This window comes from Nyctereutes procyonoides, unplaced genomic scaffold (genome assembly GCF_905146905.1).
Source record: "Nyctereutes procyonoides isolate TBG_1078 unplaced genomic scaffold, NYPRO_anot_genome, whole genome shotgun sequence".
In the NCBI taxonomy this organism is placed as follows: Eukaryota; Metazoa; Chordata; class Mammalia; order Carnivora; family Canidae; genus Nyctereutes; species Nyctereutes procyonoides.
Genome location: NW_026575051.1, coordinates 2,671,272 through 2,678,571, shown reverse-complemented (window position 1 = coordinate 2,678,571; position 7,300 = coordinate 2,671,272).

The window sequence follows — 7,300 nt, the reverse complement described above, 5'->3', positions numbered from 1 at the left end:
AGCGGTTTAGCGCCGCCAGCAGCCCAGGGCGTCATCCTGGAGACCCTGGATGAGTCCCACATCAGGCTCTCTGCATGGAGCCTGCTTCTCCCTCTGCCTGTGTATCTGCTCTGCCTGTGTCTCTGCTTGTGTCTCTGCCTCTCTCTCTGTGTCTCTATAAATAAATAAAATATTTAAAAATAAATAAAACCTGAGATTAAAAAATAATTTACACATGGGCAGTCAGTGAATCCTCCAACTCTTGGTCTCAGCTCAAGTCCTGATGTTGGGATCCTGGGATGGAGCCTCACGTCGGGCTCTGCACTCAGCAAAGGGTCTGCTTCTCTGCCTCTCTCTCCTTCTCCCGCTGCTCCCCAACTCTACCCCCCCCACTGCTTGCATGAATACACTCTCAAATAAATAAATAAATAAATAAATAAATAAATAAATAAATAAATAAATCTTTTTTAAAAAAGAATTTATATGCAGCTGAAGGTGATCCCCAAGAACACTGATATCATCATCAACAGCAACAACCACCTTCTAGTGTAGTTACTCTAAGCTAGGAACTGTTCCAAGCTCTATTAACCTACTTAAATCTCACAGCAAAGCTAGGAGACAGGCACTTTTAACATGTGCATCTTATAGATGAGGAAACTGAGGCATGTAGCAAAGATCAACTTGCCTAAGATTACCAGGCATAAATAGGAGTGAGACCTCATGTGGTAAGAGAGGAGATGAGAATAGGTAGGGATGCCAGCTCTCTCCACCTACTTAGCATCAGGCATAAGAGTCTTGTTTTTTTTTTAATTTTTAAAAAGATTTTATTCATGTATTCATCAGAGAGACACACACAGAGGCAGAGACACAGGCAGAGGGAGAAGCAGGCTCCACGTAGAGAGCCCGACGTGGGACTCGATCCAGGATCTGCAGGATGACGCCCTGGGCTGCAGGCAGCGCCAAACCGCTGCACCACCGGGACTGCCCTCCACTCACTTTTCTTTTCTTTTTTTTTCTTTTTATTTTTTATTTATTTATGATAGTAACACACACACACAGAGAGAGAGAGAGAGAGAGAGAGAGAGAGAGAGAGAGAGAGAGAGGCAGAGACACAGGCAGAGGGAGAAGCAGGCTCCATGCACCGGGAGCCCGACGTGGGATTCGATCCCGGGTCTCCAGGATCGCGCCCTGGGCCAAAGGCAGGCGCCAAACCGCTGCGCCACCCAGGGATCCCTCCACTCACTTTTCTTGACAGTGAAATCATCCTGCTGTGCCTATTCTGATTCTTGCCTTTTTGTGCACGTGTAGAAATACTTTTCTGAGGAACACATATCAAAGCAAGGTTGCTGGGTATTAGGATATGTGTATTTTTAGCATTAAGTATGTTGACTCTTGAACAACGTGGGTTTTAACTGTGTGGGTCCAGTTACATGCAGATTTTTTTACATTATATACTGTAAATACATCTTCTCTTCATTATGATTTTATTAATAACATTTTCTTTTTTCTGGCTTACTTTACTGTAAGAAAGATTGTACAAAATATGCATTGATCAACTGTTTATGTTATTGGTAAGGTTTCTAGTCAACAGTAGGCTATTTAGTAGAGGTTAAATTTTGAGGAATCAGAAGTTGTATGTGGGTCTTCCGCTGTGTGGTGGGTCAGCAACCCTAACCCCTGTGTTGTTCAAAGGTCAACTATATTTATAGCCACATTTCTCTTCAAATGTCTCCTAGCTGTCTACATTTCAACCCAAAATGTGGGAGTTTCTAATTGTCCCACATTTTGGTCAATTCTTGGCATTTTCGGAGTTATTTTGTTTTTTCAGAGATTTTATTTTTAAGTAATCTCTACACTCAACCTGGGGCTCGAACTCATAACCCTGTGATCAATAGTTGCAAGCTCCATGGACTGAGCCAGCCAGGCACCCCTATCAGAGAGATTTTTATTTTGCTGAATTAGTATGTGTAAAATAGTGTCTCATGGTTTTGATTCGCATTTGTTCATTACGAATGAAGTTAAGCATCTTTTCATGTATTTATTAGTCATTTGGGTTTCCTTTTTTGGTGACTTGCCTGTATGTAACTTTTGCTCATTTTCTACTGCCTTGTCCTTTTCCTAGTGAGCTGCAAATGTTCTTTATACATCTTGGATACCAAACCTTAATTGATCTTTTAGGTTGTAAATATTCTCCAAGTCTGTGGCTTGCTTGTATTTTTATTTTGTTGTGATGTCTCTTGTAAAAGTTAAAAAAAAATAAAGATAGAGTCATATGTGTCTTTATTTCCTTTTATTTCTTCTGTTCTTTGTATCTTAAGAAATCCTTCCCTACTCTGATACCATTAATATATTATCTTAGAGTTTCTTCAAGCAGTTTAAAATTTTGTTTTTCACATATTTAAGCTCTCTGAAATTGGTTTTGGTGTATGTTGTAATGTAGGGATCTGTTTTTTTTCTATTTGGATAGTCAATTAACCCAAGATAATCTAACAGACAGTCCATCTTTTTCCACTGATTTATGTCACTTTTGTCATATACCAAGTTCTCATATCTTTGAAGGTCTGAGCCAAGAAGTTCTACTCTGTAACAGTAGTTTATGTACTTGCCCATGTGCCAGGACTACATGCTTTGATCACTCTGGCTTTCTATAGCAAAGTTGTGATATATGATATATGGCATGAGTAGCCCCTCTGGTATTCTTCTGCTTCAAACTCATGTTGGCTTTTCTTGGTCATTTACTTCTTTATAAGAATTTTAAGAACAGTTTGTCAAGTGCCATGAAATATATTGTTGTGGTTTCAATTAGAACTGAACTGACATGGGATCCCTGGGTGGCACAGCGGTTTGGCGCCTGCCTTTGGCCCAGGGCGCAATCCTGGAGACCCGGGATCGAATCCCACATCGGGCTCCCGGTGCATGGAGCCTGCTTCTCCCTCTGCCTGTGTCTCTGCCCCCCCCCTCTCTCTGTATGACTATCGTAAATAAAAAAAAAAAAAGAGACTGCCACTGAAAGCCCTCAGTGGCATCTCTCACTAAAAAAAAAAAAAAAAAAAAAAAAAAAAAAAAAAAAAAAAAGAACTGAACTGACATTTTTAGATTTGAGACAAATTCCCAGCTTTATATTGAATTTTCCTCTTCTTGAGCATAGAATATCTCTCCATTCTTTTTTGTCTTCTTTTCAACATGTTCTCCAATAAGGTTTTATAATTTTCTCCATAAAGATCATGCACATATTTTGTCATATATACTTCTCAGTATTCTATAGTCCTTGTTGCTATTATAAACGGCATTTTCTTAAGACAAAATCTTCTATTTGTTTATTGGTGTGGTATGGACAAATTGATGTTTGCATGTTATCTTGTCCCTGGAAAGGGATATATTAGTTCTAATTGTTTGTGGCTTCTCGTAAATTTTGTCATTAATTAATTATCTATGTATAATGACGACTTTGATTCTTCTTTTTCTTTTTTTTTTTAAAGATTTTATTTATTTATTCGAGAGAGAGAGAGAGAGACAGGCAGAGACACAGGGAGAGACCCAGGCAGAGAGAGGGAGAACCAGGCGGGACTTGATCCAGGGACTCGATCCCAGGACTCGATCCCAGGACTCCAGGATCATGCCCTGGGCTGAAGGCAGGCGCTAAACTGCTGAGCCACCTGGGGATCCTCCTGATTCTTCTTTTTCTTATTGCTCCATTTCACACCCGTTAGCACAAGTTGAATAGAAACAGTAAAAACTAGGGAGGCATCTGGCTGGCTCAGTCAGAAAAGCATGTGACTATTGACCTCAGAGTCATGAGTTCAAGCCCCATGTTGGGTCTATGTAAAGATTTCTTAAATTAATAAAACTTTTTAAAAAGAATTAAGTGTTTTGATATACAACTGATGAATCACTGAACACTACCTCTGAAACTAATAATACACTATATGTTAATTAATTGAATTTAAATTAAAAAAAAGAAATAGTAAAAACTAGTATACTTGACTTTGGAAGTTATTTTCGAGTCTTAGTTAGGTAGATTTAAGAAGAATGAATTCGTGTTAAACATTACCCAGTATGTTCTCTGCACCTACTGAGACAATCATATTTTCCCTTTAGTATGAAAGAATGTAAATATCATTAATAGATTTTTAAAGTACACCATCCTTGCATTCCTGCAGTAAAGTCTGCTTGGTCAAGCATACACACACACACTCTCTCTCACACACACACAGACTTGCACAAACTCCACCACATTCAGTTTGCTAATATCTTATTTAGGATTTTAGTCTTATAAGTGCTATTGTCCCTTTTTCCATTGTCTGTGACAGTTTGTATAAGTAGATAAACAAATGGTTCTTAAGAGTTGGCAAGATAGGGACCCCTGGCTCAGTCTGTGGAATATGTGACTTGATCTTGGGGTCGTGAGTTCAAGCCTCACATTAGGTATAGAGCTTATTTAAAGAAAAGAAAAGAAAAGAAAAGAAAAGAAAAGAAAAGAAAAGAAAAGAAAAGAAATAGGGATGCCTGGGTGGCTCAGTGGTGATCTTGGGGTCTTGGGATCAAGTCCCACATCCGGCTCCCTGCAGGAAGCCTGCTTCTCCCTCTGTGTCTCTCATGAATAAAAACATAAAAATCTTAAAAAAAAAGAGTTGGCAGGATAATACATCCATAAAACCATCTAGATGGGGGCATGTGTGTGTTTTAACCTCTCATTCAATTTGTTAGAATTTATAGATCTGCTCAGGTTTTCTAGTTCTTGAGTCAACTTTGATCACTTGTCATCTAATTTCTACACCTCGTCAGAACCAAGACCTCCGGCAGCCTGGGTGGCTCAGCAGTTTAGAACCACCTTCGGTGTGATCCTAGAGACCCAGAATCGAGTCCACATCAGGCTCCCTGCATGGAGCCTGCTTCTCTCTCTCTCTCTCTCTCTCTCTCTCTCTCTCTCTCTCTCTCTGTCTCTCATGAATGAATAAATAAAATCTTAAAAAAAAAGAACCAAGACCTCATCTCTCATCCTTTGGTGGCTAGTTAAAACACTTTTTGGTTAATAGAACCAATTCTCTCCCAGTCCCCTTCTAGCAACCATTGCCATGATCCGCTTATTCTCTGGCTTTCAGTTTTCTCTTTGTCTAGCACTTGGGATCTTTTTTTAGCACTTGGGATTTTAGTTTCCTTTTGAGAACTCAGTCTTGCTTACCTTTCTCCATATTTTATCCAGTATTTCCAGGTGATGGTGTGTTTAGATTTTTTTAAAAGATTTTGTTTATTTATTTATGAGAGACCTACAGAGAGAGGCAGAGACACACACAGAGGGAGAAGCAGGCTTCCCATGAGAAGTCCAATGTGTGACTTGATCACAAGATCCCAGGATCACACCCTGAGCCCAAGGCAGATGCTCAACCACTGAGCCACCGAGTCGTCCCTAAAATCTTTTTTTAAAAAAACAAAATAAGATGTCAGAAATAAATAAATAAATAGAAAGAAAGAAGAAAGAAAGAAAGAAAGAAAGAAAGAAAGAAAGAAAGAAAGAAAGAAAGAAAGAAAATGGCATATGGAACTCCTGGGTTGCAGCTGCTGGAGGGAAGGAAAATCATGGCCTCAAACCATTGTCTCTGAGATCCTGGAATATTTGGCCCTCTACTCCGGATCCTGGCACCCATGCCTCCGTTAAACCAATATTTTGACTCAATATTTATGGAGTGGCCAGTTCAGGGTCCCCCCTGTATGACAAGAGTGAGCATCTGCAGCCACAATCCCTGCCCTCAGGGAGCTTACATCCTCTGGGGAAACGAGGCCTCCATCAAATAATGAACAAATACAGAACTGCAATCGTGCCGAGTGCCTCTGAGGGAAGGTGCCCCTTGGTGTGGGAGCTCAGAAGAGGGGAATCTGATCCAGGAAGGAAGGGCAGGGTACCTTTCCTGAGGATGTGGCAGAGACGCCGAGATCTGAAGAATGAAGAGGAGCTAGCTAAAAGAGAAATGGGAGAAAGAGGCTCTCAGGCTGAGAGCCCAGCCTGCATGAATGCTCTCTGCAGGAGGAAGCACGGGGCAGACAGGAAGTGGACCCTCACACAGAGGGTGAGAGTGACGGGAGAAGAATCTGGAGAGACCAGCAGAGCTACACCTGACAGGGCCTTAGGGGCCAGGGTAAGGACTTGGGTCTTTAACCTAAGATCAATGGGAAGCCGCTGGCTGGGGTTAAGCGGAGAGCCTAAAACAATCAGATTTGCATTTCAAAAAGGCCTCTAACTCACGTGTGCGGCACGCGTTAGAGATGGCCATTCCCAGGCTCTCTCACTACCGCGGGGATTCAGAGGAGAGCCAGATGTTTCAGCTGGTGGCGGGACCAGGGAAGTGGAGGGACGGAGAAGGGGAACAGACTTGAGAGAGAGTATAGTGGATACAACTGATCAGAGTGCAGGTGGCTCACATCCCATCCCTCCAGGGCAGGGGCCAATCACACACCTGTTTGTAATCCCCAGGTCCCAGAACAGCCCCCTTTAGGTGGTGGCATCAGTAGAACTTCCTGAAAAGGTGAAACTGACTAGTCGTCTCCCAAGTGATCCTTTTACCTCTAAAGTTCTTTCAGTCCTTCTTGCCTGAGTCAGTAATCAGCCTCTTGGATGCCTCAGTAGGGAGAAATTTTCCAAATTCTAAAGAGTATACTTAGGGGCAGTTAATGCAAGAACTCAGGTCTACCTTATCTTTTAACATGAATAGTAACAATAATGTCACTGCGAGTGTTGCCCAAGGGAGTAACTCCTCCAACAGAACCTTCTACAAGGGTGAATGGTAATAGCACCCTCCCCGGCGCCAGGCTGGGGCCAAGGGCACCATCTGGAGGGACGCTTCTGTGGGACTCCCTGCTGACTGGCCAAAATCAGTTGCCCAGCATGAGAAGAGGACAGTGAGCAAACAATTTTGTAGAAGAAGTACAAATAGCAGGGCAGGAAGTGCTAGTTTTGGAGCGTGACAACATGGGGTGGGGGTGGGGAGAAAACAGAAGAAGGGATGAGCCGTCTCCCTGGCGACATTTGTACCCGAGGCGGTCCTAAGTTTTTCTGAGATGTCTCATGTGTGTCATCTCATACAGTGCTCTCACTGCCACGTCCAGACACATGATCTGCTATGGTTTGGGGACTGAGAAGCCCGGCGAGGGAAGAGGTGGGATTATGGAAGAGTAAGGGAGAGAGGGGCTCCCCACCCCCTCCAGACTCTCTTCTTCCCTTCAGGTGGATCCCGGCCGAATCCCACCTCCTCTGTGAGGCCCTTCCCAGCCACCCCAAGGGTTCCCAGCAATCCCCCTGCTCCAGAGGTGTGGAGCCCCTTCTGTA